This window comes from Anabrus simplex, chromosome 6 (assembly GCF_040414725.1).
Source record: "Anabrus simplex isolate iqAnaSimp1 chromosome 6, ASM4041472v1, whole genome shotgun sequence".
In the NCBI taxonomy this organism is placed as follows: Eukaryota; Metazoa; Arthropoda; class Insecta; order Orthoptera; family Tettigoniidae; genus Anabrus; species Anabrus simplex.
In genome coordinates, this window is record NC_090270.1 from 246920915 (window position 1) to 246939265 (window position 18351).

An 18351-nucleotide genomic window follows, 5' to 3' on the forward strand; every position below is an offset into this window, starting at 1 on the left:
CTACAATCACATTACTTTCCAAGTCGTTTCCCACATAGCTGATTACCTTATCAAATAGTTCTGAATCAGCGTCAGCACTTCCCTTTCCCGATCTGTACACTCCAAAGACATCAAGCAGTCATTATCTTTAGGCATGATAAGCATTAGACAAGCAATGAACAAAATGAAAGTGCACGTGTCTAGAACTGGTCATTCTTAACGCCATTAGCACGTAGCCTCCGTGGCGCAAACGGCTAGCGCGTTCGGCTGTTAACCGAAAGGTTGGTGGTTCGAGCCCACCCGGGGGCGACAACATTTTAAAGCCCAGTGTCACACTACAAGGTCCTTCAACAGATGTTTCACTGTAGAAATATGTGGCCCTCTACGATAGTCAGGACGCCACACCCTGGAAACACCGCAGCGTGACAGATGTGTGCATGTCCTTGGTTCTTATCGGTATGGGGATATACTGATGAATACAAGGCATCACCGATTAGGAGCAGGGTAGTGTCACCATGACTATACAATCTTTCCAGTTCTACAAGTATCTGTACTCCCCTGGTTGTACGTATGGTCCACCCAGGATATATATTGCAAACAAGGACAATACTCTTAGACATACGTAAATCTTCATAGGAGACAGTTCGAATTTAAGTGAAGTTGCTCCAGTTAGGCTCAACTTGCAGGAATCTAGTAAGATATGCCACATATTTTTGATTCCGGAGGTCAAATCGACTGCATCACTATTTATCTACCGAAGGCTTTTGTTAGGGTTCAAACGTGGCTGAGGTAGACGGACTTTCGAAGGGCGGTATGACGACATATAAAATACTTTATTTTTCTTTCTTTCTTTCTTTCTTCCTTTCTGAGTCCTTTCACAGTCCAGGGTTGGTTTTCCTTGTGGAGCATATCTCTGTCCAATGAGATCATAATATCACCTTCTGCCTCGCTCGATGCATAGCACACCAAGAAAATGTTGAGTGGTAGTGTCCTGGATCTGGGACATTTGGTCGGGCATACAACTGGGGGAGCACCAGTACCTTGCCTCGGCGGCTTCACCTGCTATTCTTAACAGGGGTGTTGTGGGGGATGGGAAGTTGGAAAGGGATAGGGAAGGATGCGGTCATATCTTTACGTTCGGTGCCATTCCGACATTTGCCTGGGGAAGAACTGGGAAACCACAGAAAATCACGTCGAGATGGCTGAGGAGGGAATCGGACCCACCTGTACTCAGTTGACCTCCCGAGGCTGAGTGGAACCCTGTCCAGCCCTCGTACCACTTTTCAAATTTCGTGGCGGAGACGGGAATCGAGCCCAGGCCTCCGGGGATGGCAGCTAATCACACCAAATACTACACCACATACGGGTCCTCTAGTAACTTAATTAAAACTTGCGATAGCTGAGCACTTTCAGAACGCAGTGTATGAAGTACATGCGACACATGAGGAATAAGTCCTATCCAAGCACAAAACTGGAAAACATAATAACTGTTAGAGGGATGCTGGTATCATTGAACAAAGAAATGTAGAGGGGCCGACGTACTTTCACAAACCAGTTCTGCCTCTAAACACACCTTAAATATCACACAGCAGTACTGACACGTTCTAGAACACATACACAGTAGTGTATCAGGACCGGGCGCATCAACAATAATAAAATAACAGTAAGTCCTAATACCGCATGTACATGAGATACTGATGCCGGCCGTTACGACGAGGTGGCCGAGTGGTTAAGGCGTTGGACTGCTAGTCCAATGTGCTCTGCACGCGTGGGTTCGAATCCCATCCTCGTCGATTGTAGAATTTTATGTCGAACCACATATGATGCTTTTGAAGTATAAAAGTATAATAGCAAAAAATCGTTTCTAAGCGGTGCTGTTAGGGCGCAGACACTACTAAGTGCATAGGTTCTTATTCATTCATATTGATACGTTGCTGCCCGCCTCTGATGTATATTGGTTAGTGTGATTAGTTGCTACCCTCTCTCCCACAGAGGGCCGGATTCTATTCCCGGCTCAGCCACGAAATTTAGAAAGAGGTACTAGGACTGGAACGGGGTCCAATCAGCCTCGAGAGGCCGTGCTGCTGGAGACGGGGCTCGATTCCCACTTAAGCTATCCTGGGAGTGGTTTTCATTGGTTTCTCTCCTCTCCTTCAATCTAATGCCGATTGGATACCTAACCGTAGGCCACGGCCGCTTCATTGCCTATCCCTTCCGATCTCCCATCCATCGGCAAGGCCCTTTCAGCATATTAGATTAGGTCGCCTTGGTCAGGTACTGTTTCTCCTTTCCAGACGACCAAGCTCGATAGCTGCAGTCGCTTAAGCGCGGCCAGTATCCAGTATTCGGGAGATAGTAGGTTCAAACCCCACTGTCGGCAGCCCTGAAAATGGTTCTCCGTGGTTTCCCATTTTCACACCAGGCAAATGCTGGGGCTGTACCTTAATTAAGGCCAAGGCCGCTTCCTTCTGACTCCTAGCCCTTTCCTGTCCCATCGTCGCCATAAGACCTATCTGTGTCGGTGCGGCGTAAAGCAACTTGCTTTCCAGACGTACCTCCGGTGCAAAGTCTCACGCTCCAGGATACTGCATTTGAGGCGGTCGAGAAGGGATCTCTCGTTGATTCGGAGAGAAAAAGCAACCCTCGGCGTTAAATGGATTAAGAATAAAATAAGAATCTGGAACAATACTCAATGATCAAAGTAAAAGAACGCTGTTTTGATTTTTTTTAGTGCTTCAACCAATGTCCTGTATATATTCTATTGATATTATATTTTCTTCTTAATCTGCTTACCCTTGTAACCGTACAACAGGGTTACAGATTCCACTCAGTATTTATTATTATTATTATTATTATTATTATTATTATTATTATTATTATTATTATTATTATTATTAACCCGATTCATTAGATTTTATATTCTGTTTCTCATCATTTAGACTGTAATAATTAGGCATCACGCATATTATTGTATTTAATCATAGGTTAAGTGAATATGTTTGTAATTATGCTGTATATTAGTAAGTGAGATTTGTTGGTTTGATATAGTCATTCTGTGGCTTGTAACTCTAGGCAGATGTGTTGGCAGAGTATTTTGCAATCGAGGCTATGTTTAACTGAGAATGTTATGTGCAAGTAGGTTTTCCGGTGACTCATGCCGCATAGTCACTGTAATCCGTTTGGGTAAGCTTATACGACACATGACTGATGACATCAGTGCGTGGACACGTGATTGCGACCAAGTGTCAGTATTCGCCAGCTACTGTATGTTGAGCTGGAACGGATGAACAGAGAGTAGGGAGATGAGTTGTCATCGCGAGGTTATAAAAGTCGATGCAACGGTGGTGAGAGGTATCATATCTATCAGATCATATGTATCAGTCAGATGTATCAAATGGAAGAAGTGGTCATAGAGTGATGGTCAGTGCTAAGAGTTGTGTTTGAGGAAGTAATAATCGAGGAGGTCTACAAGTGGTGGTTGTATCCGAGCAGAAACCGGTACTATGCTGTAAAGAAACATCATCTTCTTGTGAGGATGGACTTCACAAGATGTTTCAATAATATTTTCCAATTTCTTATAATATATTGAGTGGACGTAATTACATTGGAGCTCCCTACACGCGTACATGGTATGTAGGCCAACTCCGTGTCTCTTTACCGAGCTCGATAGCTGCAGTCGCTTACGTGCTGCCAGTGTCCATTATTCGGGAGATAGTGGGTACGAACCCCACCGTCGGCAGCCCTGAAGATGGTTTTCCGTGGTTTCCCATTTTCACACGAGCCAAATGCTAGGGCTGTACCTTAATTAAGGCCACTGCCACTTCCTTCCCACTCGTACACTCCTAGCCCCTTCCTGTCCCATCGTCGCCGTAAGACTTATCTGTGTCGGTGCGACGTAAAGCAACTTGCAAAAAAATAGGAGCCTGTTTACATTTTCATTTATCGTTTTCTGTCGATCATAGTTACTTTTTAAACTCCCTCATGCCTGTTTTACCAGCCATGTGGTACCTATTAGCTCTACTTTAAGACCTTCCACTCTACCACATTTATTTTTAACTGCGATCACTAATACCATCTATTACTTCGGTTTCTCTATAGAGCTCGTCTAGTTTTACCAGCACCACGTCCAATATATTCTTCCCTCTAGTTGGTTCCATCTCTTTCTGAATCAGATGTCCTTCCCAAATTCGTTTCTCATGCTTCCTGTCGTTCACATTACCTTCCAAATTGACATTTGATAAATTGAGGTCTCCCGCTACAATCACATTACTTTCCAAGTCGTTTCCCACATAGCTGATTACCTTATCAAATAGTTCTGAATCAACGTCAGCGCTTCCCTTTCCCGATCTGTACACTCCAAAGACATCAAGCAGTCATTATCTTTAGGCATGATAAGCATTAGACAAGCAATGAACAAAATGAAAGTGCACGTGTCTAGAACTGGTCATTCTTAACGCCATTAGCACGTAGCCTCCGTGGCGCAATCGGCTAGCGCGTTCGGCTGTTAACCGAAAGGTTGGTGGTTCGAGCCCACCCGGGGGCGACAACATTTTAAAGCCCAGTGTCACACTACAAGGTCCTTCAACAGATGTTTCACTGTAGAAATATGTGGCCCCCTACGATAGTCAGGACGCCACACCCTGGAAACACCGCAGCGTGACAGATGTGTGCATGTCCTTGGTTCTTATCGGTATGGGGATATACTGATGAATACAAGGCATCACCGATTAGGAGCAGGGTAGTGTCACCATGACCATACAATCTTTCCAGTTCTACAAGTATCTGTACTCCCCTGGTTGTACGTATGGTCCACCCAGGATATATATTGCAAACAAGGAAAATACTCTTAGACATACGTAAATCTTCATAGGAGACAGTTCGAATTTAAGTGAAGTTGCTCCAGTTAGGCTCAACTTGCAGGAATCTAGTAAGATATGCCACATATTTTTGATTCCGGAGGTCAAATCGACTGCATCACTATTTATCTACCGAAGGCTTTTGTTAGGGTTCAAACGTGGCTGAGGTAGACGGACTTTCGAAGGGCGGTATGACGACATATAAAATTCTTCATTTTTCTTTCTTTCTTTCTTTCTTCCTTTCTGAGTCCGTTCTCAGTCCAGGGTTGGTTTTCCCTGTGGAGCATATCTCTGTCCAATGAGATCATAATATCACCTTCTGCCTCGCTCGATGCATAGCACACCAAGAAAATGTTGAGTGGTAGTGTCCTGGATGTGGGACATTTGGTCGGGCATACAACTGGGGGAGCACCAGTACCTTGCCTCGGCGGCTTCACCTGCTATTCTTAACAGGGGTGTTGTGGGGGATGGGAAGTTGGAAAGGGATAGGGAAGGATGCGGTCATATCTTTACGTTCGGTGCCATTCCGACATTTGCCTGGGGAAGAACTGGGAAACCACAGAAAATCACGTCGAGATGGCTGAGGAGGGAATCGGACCCACCTGTACTCAGTTGACCTCCCGAGGCTGAGTGGAACCCTGTCCAGCCCTCGTACCACTTTTCAAATTTCGTGGCGGAGACGGGAATCGAGCCCAGGCCTCCGGGGATGGCAGCTAATCACACCAAATACTACACCACATACGGGTCCTCTAGTAACTTAATTAAAACTTGCGATAGCTGAGCACTTTCAGAACGCAGTGTATGAAGTACATGCGACACATGAGGAATAAGTCCTATCCAAGCACAAAACTGGAAAACATAATAACTGTTAGAGGGATGCTGGTATCATTGAACAAAGAAATGTAGAGGGGCCGACGTACTTTCACAAACCAGTTCTGCCTCTAAACACACCTTAAATATCACACAGCAGTACTGACACGTTCTAGAACACATACACAGTAGTGTATCAGGGCCGGGCGCATCAATAATAATAAAATAACAGTAAGACCTAATACCGCAGGTACGTGAGATACTGATGCCGGCCGTTACGACGAGGTGGCCGAGTGGTTAAGGCGTTGGACTGCTAATCCAATGTGCTCTGCACGCGTGGGTTCGAATCCCATCCTCGTCGATTGTAGAATTTTATGTCGAACCACATATGATGCTTTTGAATTATAAAAGTATAATAGCAAAAAAAAACGTTTCTAAGCGGTGCTGTTAGGGCGCAGACACTACTAAGTGCATAGGTTCTTATTCATTCATATTGATACGTGCTGCCCGCCTCTGATGTATATTGGTTAGTGTGATTAGTTGCTACCCTCTCTCCCACAGAGGGCCGGATTCTATTCCCGGCTCAGCCACGAAATTTAGAAAGAGGTACTAGGATTGGAACGGGGTCCAATCAGCCTCGAGAGGCCGTGCTGCTGGAGACGGGGCTCGATTCCCACTTAAGCTATCCTGGGAGTGGTTTTCATTGGTTTCTCTCCTCTCCTTCAATCTAATGCCGGTTGGATACCTAACCATAGGCCACGGCCGCTTCATTGCCTATCCCTTCCGATCTCCCATCCATCGGCAAGGCCCTTTCAGCATATTAGATTAGGTCGCCTTGGTCAGGTACTGTTTCTCCTTTCCAAACGACCGAGCTCGATAGCTGCAGTCGCTTAAGCGCGGCCAGTATCCAGTATTCGGGAGATAGTAGGTTCAAACCCCACTGTCGGCAGCCCTGAAAATGGTTCTCCGTGGTTTCCCATTTTCACACCAGGCAAATGCTGGGGCTGTACCTTAATTAAGGCCAAGGCCGCTTCCTTCTCACTCCTAGCCCTTTCCTGTCCCATCGTCGCCATAAGACCTATCTGTGTCGGTGCGGCGTAAAGCAACTTGCTTTCCAGACGTACCTCCGGTGCAAAGTCTCACGCTCCAGGATACTGCATTTGAGGCGGTCGAGAAGGGATCTCTCGTTGATTCGGAGAGAAAATGCAACCCTCGGCGTTAAATGGATTAAGAATAAAATAAGAATCTGGAACAATACTCAGTGATCGAAGTAAAAGAACGCTGTTTTGATTTTTTTTTTAGTGCTTCAACCAATGTCCTGTATATATTCTATTGATATTATATTTTCTTCTTAATCTGCTTACCCTTGTAACCGTACAACAGGGTTACAGATTCCACTCAGTATTTATTATTATTATTATTATTATTATTATTAACCCGATTCATTAGATTTTATATTCTGTTTCTCATCATTTAGACTGTAATAATTAGGCATCACGCATATTATTGTATTTAATCATAGGTTAAGTGAATATGTTTGTAATTATGCTGTATATTAGTAAGTGAGATTTGTTGGTTTGATATAGTCATTCTGTGGCTTGTAACTCTAGGCAGATGTGTTGGCAGAGTATTTTGCAATCGAGGCTATGTTTAACTGAGAATGTTATGTGCAAGTAGGTTTTCCGGTGACTCATGCCGCATAGTCACTGTAATCCGCTTGGGTAAGCTTATACGACACATGACTGATGACATCAGTGCGTGGACACGTGATTGCGACCAAGTGTCAGTATTCGCCAGCTACTGTATGTTGAGCTGGAACGGATGAACAGAGAGTAGGGAGATGAGTTGTCATCGCGAGGTTATAAAAGTCGATGCAACGGTGGTGAGAGGTATCATATCTATCAGATCATATGTATCAGTCAGATGTATCAAATGGAAGAAGTGGTCATAGAGTGATGGTCAGTGCTAAGAGTTGTGTTTGAGGAAGTAATAATCGAGGAGGTCTACAAGTGGTGGTTGTATCCGAGCAGAAACCGGTACTATGCTGTAAAGAAACATCATCTTCTTGTGAGGATGGACTTCACAAGATGTTTCAATAATATTTTCCAATTTCTTATAATATATTGAGTGGACGTAATTACATTGGAGCTCCCTACACGCGTACATGGTATGTAGGCCAACTCCGTGTCTCTTTACCGAGCTCGATAGCTGCAGTCGCTTACGTGCTGCCAGTGTCCATTATTCGGGAGATAGTGGGTACGAACCCCACCGTCGGCAGCCCTGAAGATGGTTTTCCGTGGTTTCCCATTTTCACACGAGCCAAATGCTAGGGCTGTACCTTAATTAAGGCCACTGCCACTTCCTTCCCACTCGTACACTCCTAGCCCCTTCCTGTCCCATCGTCGCCGTAAGACTTATCTGTGTCGGTGCGACGTAAAGCAACTTGCAAAAAAATAGGAGCCTGTTTACATTTTCATTTATCGTTTTCTGTCGATCATAGTTACTTTTTAAACTCCCTCATGCCTGTTTTACCAGCCATGTGGTACCTATTAGCTCTACTTTAAGACCTTCCACTCTACCACATTTATTTTTAACTGCGATCACTAATACCATCTATTACTTCGGTTTCTCTATAGAGCTCGTCTAGTTTTACCAGCACCACGTCCAATATATTCTTCCCTCTAGTTGGTTCCATCTCTTTCTGAATCAGATGTCCTTCCCAAATTCGTTTCTCATGCTTCCTGTCGTTCACATTACCTTCCAAATTGACATTTGATAAATTGAGGTCTCCCGCTACAATCATATTACTTTCCAAGTCGTTTCCCACATAGCTGATTACCTTATCAAATAGTTCTGAATCAACGTCAGCGCTTCCCTTTCCCGATCTGTACACTCCAAAGACATCAATCAGTCATTATCTTTAGGCATGATAAGCATTAGACAAGCAATGAACAAAATGAAAGTGCACGTGTCTAGAACTGGTCATTCTTAACGCCATTAGCACGTAGCCTCCGTGGCGCAATCGGCTAGCGCGTTCGGCTGTTAACCGAAAGGTTGGTGGTTCGAGCCCACCCGGGGGCGACAACATTTTAAAGCCCAGTGTCACACTACAAGGTCCTTCAACAGATGTTTCACTGTAGAAATATGTGGCCCCCTACGATAGTCAGGACGCCACACCCTGGAAACACCGCAGCGTGACAGATGTGTGCATGTCCTTGGTTCTTATCGGTATGGGGATATACTGATGAATACAAGGCATCACCGATTAGGAGCAGGGTAGTGTCACCATGACCATACAATCTTTCCAGTTCTACAAGTATCTGTACTCCCCTGGTTGTACGTATGGTCCACCCAGGATATATATTGCAAACAAGGAAAATACTCTTAGACATACGTAAATCTTCATAGGAGACAGTTCGAATTTAAGTGAAGTTGCTCCAGTTAGGCTCAACTTGCAGGAATCTAGTAAGATATGCCACATATTTTTGATTCCGGAGGTCAAATCGACTGCATCACTATTTATCTACCGAAGGCTTTTGTTAGGGTTCAAACGTGGCTGAGGTAGACGGACTTTCGAAGGGCGGTATGACGACATATAAAATTCTTCATTTTTCTTTCTTTCTTTCTTTCTTCCTTTCTGAGTCCGTTCACCGTCCAGGGTTGGTTTTCCCTGTGGAGCATATCTCTGTCCAATGAGATCATAATATCACCTTCTGCCTCGCTCGATGCATAGCACACCAAGAAAATGTTGAGTGGTAGTGTCCTGGATGTGGGACATTTGGTCGGGCATACAACTGGGGGAGCACCAGTACCTTGCCTCGGCGGCTTCACCTGCTATTCTTAACAGGGGTGTTGTGGGGGATGGGAAGTTGGAAAGGGATAGGGAAGGATGCGGTCATATCTTTACGTTCGGTGCCATTCCGACATTTGCCTGGGGAAGAACTGGGAAACCACAGAAAATCACGTCGAGATGGCTGAGGAGGGAATCGGACCCACCTGTACTCAGTTGACCTCCCGAGGCTGAGTGGAACCCTGTCCAGCCCTCGTACCACTTTTCAAATTTCGTGGCGGAGACGGGAATCGAGCCCAGGCCTCCGGGGATGGCAGCTAATCACACCAAATACTACACCACATACGGGTCCTCTAGTAACTTAATTAAAACTTGCGATAGCTGAGCACTTTCAGAACGCAGTGTATGAAGTACATGCGACACATGAGGAATAAGTCCTATCCAAGCACAAAACTGGAAAACATAATAACTGTTAGAGGGATGCTGGTATCATTGAACAAAGAAATGTAGAGGGGCCGACGTACTTTCACAAACCAGTTCTGCCTCTAAACACACCTTAAATATCACACAGCAGTACTGACACGTTCTAGAACACATACACAGTAGTGTATCAGGACCGGGCGCATCAATAATAATAAAATAACAGTAAGTCCTAATACCGCATGTACATGAGATACTGATGCCAGCCGTTACGACGAGGTGGCCGAGTGGTTAAGGCGTTGGACTGCTAATTCAATGTGCACTGCACGCGTGGGTTCGAATCCCATCCTCGTCGATTGTGGAATTTTATGTCGAACCACATATGATGCTTTTGAAGTATAAAAGTATAATAGCAAAAAATCGTTTCTAAGCGGTGCTGTTAGGGCGCAGACACTACTAAGTGCATAGGTTCTTATTCATTCATATTGATACGTGCTGCCCGCCTCTGATGTATATTGGTTAGTGTGATTAGTTGCTACCCTCTCTCCCACAGAGGGCCGGATTCTATTCCCGGCTCAGCCACGAAATTTAGAAAGAGGTACTAGGACTGGGACGGGGTCCAATCAGCCTCGAGAGGCCGTGCTGCTGGAGACGGGGCTCGATTCCCACTTAAGCTATCCTGGGAGTGGTTTTCATTGGTTTCTCTCCTGTCCTTCAATCTAATGCCGGTTGGATACCTAACCGTAGGCCACGGCCGCTTCATTGCCTATCCCTTCCGATCTCCCATCCATCGGCAAGGCCCTTTCAGCATATTAGATTAGGTCGCCTTGGTCAGGTACTGTTTCTCCTTTCCAGACGACCAAGCTCGATAGCTGCAGTCGCTTAAGCGCGGCCAGTATCCAGTATTCGGGAGATAGTAGGTTCAAACCCCACTGTCGGCAGCCCTGAAAATGGTTCTCCGTGGTTTCCCATTTTCACACCAGGCAAATGCTGGGGCTGTACCTTAATTAAGGCCAAGGCCGCTTCCTTCTCACTCCTAGCCCTTTCCTGTCCCGTCGTCGCCATAAGACCTATCTGTGTCGGTGCGGCGTAAAGCAACTTGCTTTCCAGACGTACCTCCGGTGCAAAGTCTCACGCTCCAGGATACTGCATTTGAGGCGGTCGAGAAGGGATCTCTCGTTGATTCGGAGAGAAAAAGCAACCCTCGGCGTTAAATGGATTAAGAATAAAATAAGAATCTGGAACAATACTCAATGATCAAAGTAAAAGAACGCTGTTTTGATATTTTTTAGTGCTCAACCAATGTCCTGTATATATTCTATTGATATTATATTTTCTTCTTAATCTGCTTACACTTGTAACCGTACAACAGGGTTACAGATTCCACTCAGTATTTATTATTATTATTATTATTATTATTATTATTATTATTATTATTATTATTATTATTATTATTATTATTATTGTTACCGGTTTTTTGTGGTAGTTATACGTGAAAGAAGGTGCGGGGTGGTGAACAGGTCTCAAGCTACTAAAGTAAAATTAATTTAAAATTTAACAAGGTTATATTTTCTTTTCAAAACGAAGAAATAACAAGCATGGCAGGTACAAGGTAGCAAGTCCAAAGGGTAGTTACAATATTTACAGGATTTGGGCTTCGCGCCCTGACTTCACAATGCTAGGGCAATCAGCTCAGTTTTACCCCACACACAAGTTTCAACAGAGGGGCAGAAAACCCCATTCATGACTAGGAGCCCTTGCTCCAAATTACACTGAAAAGCCTCCACGAGGCATACAAAACTCAATTTTCAAAAGAGCCACTCGCTCTCAAATTTAAGCCTCTCCCAGGCCACACCAAACTCCACCTTCAAGCTGTCCTCAACGGACGTAAACACAGGGATAAAATACCCAATCTACTGAGGTCTATTAAATGAAAAGGAGGTTAATTAAATGACCTCTAAAATAACAATTTGAGAGGAGGCGAACTTGCACTCCTAATACACTTTGATTAAGACCTACTTGGCACTAGGCCGTTAATACAAGGGCTAATCCCATACTAAAGAGGTGACTTAAGAAGAGAACAATTTGTTTTACGTTAACGAAGAATAGGTTGAGAAAAATAAGTTCACCTCAAAACAATATGAGTGGGAGCTCGAGAGGGTTAGCACTCTCTATCCCAGTATGTAGCTTTAAAAGAGAATATATGAAAAGAGTAGTTACATTTAGGAAAAGGTTACATGGTGGAACGCTTCGAACCCGCCCCGAGAGTTAAACTGCTGAGCTAGCAAAGAAAGAAGTTATTAATCGGCCATTACCTTGTTGTTGACCGCTGCCGAGGAAAGAGGCGCTTCCCGCCTCCTGCTATGTACTTTATACACTGAAAGATGGAACAGAAGTGGCCCAGAGACCCTAAAATCAGCAGTTTATATACTCTCGCGGAAGTTTCTAGGCGTTAGGGGAATGAGAACACCCTCCCACGAGGATTTTATTGGTTCATCCATAAACCCCCTACACAATACTAAGAAGAAACACATAATTGGTGGAAAATTAATTTAAGAAATTCGGGATAGGCTAGATTTAAAACAAGGGGAAAGAAGGGGTTAATATTGCCAACTTAACCAATGACTGAAAGAAATTTAGCAAAGAACGAACATTTGAAATAAAAATTTCTCCAACAAAATAGTTCTTTGACTCCGCACTAGGGTGCACTATTGTTGATCTTCAGTAGTGTCCTCTAGAAGAGAAAGTTCACACTTCTTACTTCAAGCAAAACAAAAACACATCAAAAATGACACAGTTCAAAAACTCGAAATTTTCCACGTGGTGACATCTTCTGAGAAGGTAGCGAATTAATAGCGTATATAAAGTTCAGACTTCCTCCAGCAGAGGAGTTTCAACTGGCGCAAATTTTAAATTAGCGGCGTGGAGGTGTACCGCCCGGTACAGACCTCCCCCCCCAAAAGTACCTCCAGGGGTGACACATGAAATCTGTTTGAAACAAGGTCCAAGTTATGCTGTGGATATGAAGATTGATTGCAGAAGCATTTATAAGATTTCTTAATTTGGTTTGATTCAGTTTCAAAATTTTGTTGTTGCAGGTGAAGTAAAGTCTTTATATTTGTAGAAGTTGAATTTCTGAAGATAAACTTTTAATACTTAGAGGTGAAGAAAAATTTTGCAATTGCCACCAAATATTGCTGTTGAATTCCCAAGTGTAGTCATTGCTTATCGTAACTGTCCATATAGTTGATGTTGATTAAGTTGAATGGCCAGACCGGCCGTAGCAGCTTGCGTCCAAAGGGAGGCCGCTCGGACCCCTCAAGTACCCTGAGATACCGCTCGCCCGCACTATGAGGGGAGCAGAGGTGTTGAAACACGCCGCGCCCGCGGTGAACATATACAGGCTGCGGGCAAGTAGCAGGTCGTGCGCCGCGCATCAGCCTTGGCCGGGAGGAGAGCTCCGGCTCGCCGTGCACCTGACGTACTCGCTGGAGAAGAGGGGGCCCGTCCTCTGCCCCAGTTGCTGCACGGCGCCGCGCAGCTGCGGGGGCACTGAAACATTAAAGCTAGGCGGCAGAATTGTGTTGGACCATCATCTTTTTGAGGGCACAGGCTTGGTGAAAAGGTTGAGGGGTCAGCGGCGTGCAGATGTCCATGGCATTTAATATAATCCAGCCACAGTGTGTATTGGAGCAGGAGACGGGAGCGTGGTAATGGCCGAGGCAAGGACAGGATGGCAATTTAACAAATCGGGGGAGGTTTCACACAAATGCTTACATATAAAACAAAATATTATAGAAGGGGCAGAATGCCTAGAAATTGAAAACTCAAAAAAAATATAACCTTCATATCCCCTTTCACAATAATATGAAGCAAGTTAACACAGAAATTACACCGGTTTCACCTGTGACAGGTGAACCCTAAATATCCTCTCGGTGGCTGGATTGCTTACTAACAACGTAACTGGCGTAAGAAAATCGAGAATGATACAAGGCCCATGAAATCTGGGGGCAAGCTTGCCCGCGGGAACAAAGTTCTTGACCATCACCTGGTCACCTACATTCAAAGTGGTGGGTCTCCGTCCACGATCATACCTTTCCCTAACCTTTTCATGAGATACCTTAAGATTGGCTTTAGCCTTCTTCCAAAGATCTTTAATATTATCCGGATCTATTGTCTCGGGTAGAATGTCACTCAGAGACCAGAGGTTAGAGAGCGGCGAGTTGGGAACAAACTTGAACATCAAAGAAGCTGGAGTAAATTTATGTGATTCATGAACCGCCGTATTCAAAGCAAAAGCTAACCAATGCAGGGATGTGTCCCACCTGGAATGATCTTCATGATGATAGGCAATAAGTGCGGACCTGAGATTACGATTAACCCGTTCAGCCAGAGATGGTTGAGGGTAATAAGCAGAAGTAGTTACATGAGAGATGGATAAGTCAAAACAGAATTTACGAAAAAGATTTGATGTAAACGCCTTAGCATTATCGGACACAATATATTGGCACGGACCAAAAGAAGCAAAAATAGAATTTAGGCAAGTAATGGTGGACTGAGCGGTAGCCAGCTTAGTCGGAAATAACCAAGAAAATCTGGTAAAACCATCTACGCATACAAAGATGAACTTGTTAGCATTACCCTTTGACTGGGGGAAGGGTCCTACATAATCAATGTACAGGCGTTCCATGGGGCGCGACGCTTGATGGGAAGACAAAAGGCCTACCTTGGTGGACATGGTTGGTTTACTAATCAAACAGGATTTACAAGCCTTTACTAGTTCACGGATTTCACCATCCATACCTTTCCAGATGAACATTTCACGAATCTTTTCACGAGTTTTAAAGATACCCAGATGCCCTCCTAATGGGGTCTCATGATAGTACTTGAAGATCATAGGTACAAGAACAGCTGGAACGACAACTTTCATCATCTTATCATGCCTCGATGGGCAACATAGAACACCATTCCTCAGAACATAAGGGACAACATGTTCCCCAGAAGAAAGGGTTTCCATTATCGGAGCCAGCGTCGGATCTTCATGTTGGTATTTCTCGATATCCCTAAAGAGCATGGGGGCATCAGTTAAGATGGCATTAACATCAAATGGTGTTGACTCGGGAGGTGATGAACTGTCGACCGGTTCATGGTTCTCAACGTCGTTTGAAAACATACGACTGAGTCCATCAGCAACAACATTTTCGGTACCTCTGATATGCCTGACATCGAATTGGAAGGCAGAAATACGGATGGCCCAACGGGCTATACGACCAGTACGACGCGGCCTACCTAAGACCCAGCTTAAGGCTTGATTATCTGTCTCCAGGTCGAATTTAACATGTTCCAGATAGAGACGGAACTTCTCTAAGGCGAATAAGACTGCCAAACCTTCGAGCTCATATATGGAATACTTGGATTCTTGAGCCGACAATGTCCTAGATGCATAGGCGATGGGTCGCCTCCCTAGTTCAGTCTCTTGAAGAAGGACTGCCGCTACTGCTGACGACGACGCGTCGGTTTGGACGATGAATTTCTTCGAGAAATCAGGCATAGCAAGTACAGGGGCATTACAAAGCGCTAATTTAAGGTCTTCGAAAGCGGCTTGTTGAGAAGGTCCCCACTCAAATTTGATGCCTTTCCTACGAAGAAGGTTTAAGGGCGCCGCTCTATTAGCGAAGTTAGGAATAAACTTCCTGAAGAAATTCACCATACCAATGAACCTGGCGATACCTTTAATGTCCTTGGGAGGTTTAAAATCACTGATGGCCTGTGTTCTAGAATGATCGACGGCTACACCATCAGGTGACACAATATGCCCTAGGAAAGACATAGAGGGCTTAGCGAAGGCAACCTTGGACAACTTAACAGTTAACCCAGCCTTACGAAGGCGATCGAGAACTTCTCGCAGATGATCTAGATGCTCTTCAAAAGTCTCTGAAAATACGACGACATCATCCAAGTAGTGGTACAAGTATTCAAATTTGATGTCGGAGAAGACCCTATCTAGCAGCCTAGTGAGTACAGCGGCTCCCGTGGGGAGCCCGAAAGGCACGCGGTTGTATTCATATAAATTCCAGTCCGTGGCAAACGCTGTAAGGTGTTTAGACTCTTCGGCAAGGGGAATTTGATTGTAGGCCTGATTCAAGTCCAAGATAGTAAAGAACTTGGCCTTACGAAACCATGAAAAACAAGAATGAAGGTCGGGAAGGGGCACAGATTGTAACACCACCTTCCGATTGAGAGCCCTATAATCAATGACAGGCCTGAAGCCTCCTTGGGGTTTCGGAACTAGAAAAATAGGCGAAGAATACGCCGACTTAGAGGGCCTAATAATACCATCCTTCAACATCTGATCGATAATTTCTTTCAGAGCCTTCATTTTAGGTGGAGATAGCCTATACGGTGGAAAACGGACAGGAATCGAATCAGTGACCTCAATTTTGTATTCAATAAGGTCAGTAACACCAAGAGTATCAGAGAACACCTCTGGGAAGGACTGACACAGCTTACGAATACTATCAGCCTGCTCCTCAGGTAGATGTCTAAGGTCTAACAACATCTCATCCTGGGTAGGCGAAATAGAAGAACATGATGCAGAATTACACTTTAATAGAGGGATATTACAATTAGAGGCAAATTTGAAAGTGCAAGACCTACTCTGAAGATCGAGCACAAGACCAGTGTGAGAAATAAAGTCCGCTCCCAATATAATGGGGCAAGACAAGAGCTTGGCCACAAACAATTTAACTTTCCATGTGAATTTAAAAATACGAATTTTGACCAATAAGGAACCTAGAATTTCTAATGGGGATGAATTAGCCGAAACATATTGAACAGGAGATGAGACATAGTCAGGTAGTTTACAAACAGATTTCAATTTAGAATACCATTCAGCCGAAATAATCGAACAAACACTGCCTGAATCTAAGAGAGCTGTTATAGGCTCGTTATTTAACTCAATCTTAAGAAAAGGAACAGGTGCGGGGAAATCCGCCGCAATCCTAAGACACTCTTTGGGACCTTCAAAAGATAAATTTGAAAATTGCTCGTTCCCTGAATTTACAACCTGTTTACCAGGGGCTGAGTCTCGGGAAGATGGATTAGTCGACTCAGCCGAAGCCACTAGTCACTTTTTATTATTGGCATAGGTAGAATTTGCACCAGAAGTTGAGCAGGAGGGGGTGCTGTTGGAGTTTGGGCAATTCTTGGCAATATGTGAGAAAGCCCCACATTTAAAACAGCCTTGTGCTGAACCAGCTCCATTATTTGCCCTACTAGTTTTGACCAATGGACATTTATTGCGAAGATGGTCAGGCGACCCGCAAGCATAACATTTACGGGGTGTGACTGGTCGGCGAGGTGGAGGCCGAGTATTACTAAACGAAGGAGGGGGTTCTTTTGCCACACGCAAAGAATCGGCATACCTAACTCCTTCCGCTGAGACGGCCAACGCTTCAAGTTCAGAGAAAGTTTGCGGGCACGCCGCGAAACACAAGTATGACCTATAAGATGGTGAAATGCCTTCTACAATAGCCTGTATAATCTGATCTTCAGGAAAATGAAGGGCAAACACCCTAGTATAAAACTTAATGTCTTGTATGAAATCAGCCAAGTTCTCATCCAATCACTGTACACGATAATAGTACTTCTGAATCAGAGAAGACCTCGCGCGGGCGGGAATAAAATTTGCAAGCAAGTGTGCATGAAAATCTTCAATAGATGACTGTTCGGCTATGGCTCTTACTATTTTGTCAGAAAGAATACCAATGGCATAAGGATAGATGATTTGCAAAATTTGACATGGAGAAAGAGAAAACACAAGGGCATGATCCTGAAATTCAACAAGAAATCTTAAAAATGAAATTACTTCACTGGTGGTATTAACCGAAAACTTAGAGATGCCTCTGAGCAACATTGCCAATGGATGAGGCAAGCTGCTAAACCCGGGTGACATAGTAGGTAAAGGTTTCAATGGCAAGGTAGTTAATTCAGAACGGATGTTACTCAACGATGCAAGGCGTTCAGACTCGTTGTCCAATGGGGCAGAGATAGTTTGGGCAGCGATGGTTTTCCTATTTACTTCTCCCTTAGGAGGTTCTTCCTCACTACCTACATTCACTATGGTGGGTTGATCAGATTTGGGAGGAACTTCCCCAGTTAACAATTGAGTGACCTTGCTAGATAATTCAGAAATATTTTCCAGGAGCGTACTAGCTTCCTTCCTCTGAACGTCATTCAGTTTTAGAGACAACAGATCGTTAACTCTATTTGAAAAGTGATATAGCCTGGCTTGCACACGCTTAATTTGATTAGGAGAAGGATCATTTTCATCAAAAAAACTAACTACAGATGCTAGCCCAGTAATATTCTCGACGATCGTGGAAAGAGAGTCGTCAACTTCTTTCTCTCCCAGTGTGGGGATGGAAATGGGCAAATCAAGGGACTCTCTAAGCTTATTTGTGTCTACTGCAACCGTGCCTCCAGATTGCACATTTC

The 18351-nt window shown here is 44.3% G+C and overlaps 6 non-coding genes across 6 annotated transcripts; all 6 read left to right on the plus strand.

Moving 5' to 3' along the window:
• Positions 1–214: 214 nt before the first annotated feature.
• Positions 215–288, plus strand: TRNAN-GUU (transfer RNA asparagine (anticodon GUU)). The gene has a single exon. It is a non-coding gene; the product is annotated as a tRNA-Asn (tRNA).
• A 1402-nt stretch (positions 289–1690) lies between these two features.
• On the plus strand, positions 1691–1772 carry TRNAS-GCU (transfer RNA serine (anticodon GCU)). The gene has a single exon. It is a non-coding gene; the product is annotated as a tRNA-Ser (tRNA).
• A 2676-nt stretch (positions 1773–4448) lies between these two features.
• On the plus strand, positions 4449–4522 carry TRNAN-GUU (transfer RNA asparagine (anticodon GUU)). Its single transcript has one exon. It is a non-coding gene; the product is annotated as a tRNA-Asn (tRNA).
• Positions 4523–5924: 1402 nt separating this feature from the next.
• On the plus strand, positions 5925–6006 carry TRNAS-GCU (transfer RNA serine (anticodon GCU)). The gene has a single exon. It is a non-coding gene; the product is annotated as a tRNA-Ser (tRNA).
• A 2646-nt stretch (positions 6007–8652) lies between these two features.
• On the plus strand, positions 8653–8726 carry TRNAN-GUU (transfer RNA asparagine (anticodon GUU)). Its single transcript has one exon. It is a non-coding gene; the product is annotated as a tRNA-Asn (tRNA).
• A 1402-nt stretch (positions 8727–10128) lies between these two features.
• TRNAS-GCU (transfer RNA serine (anticodon GCU)) lies at positions 10129–10210 on the plus strand. The gene has a single exon. It is a non-coding gene; the product is annotated as a tRNA-Ser (tRNA).
• The last annotated feature ends 8141 nt before the right edge of the window (positions 10211–18351 follow it).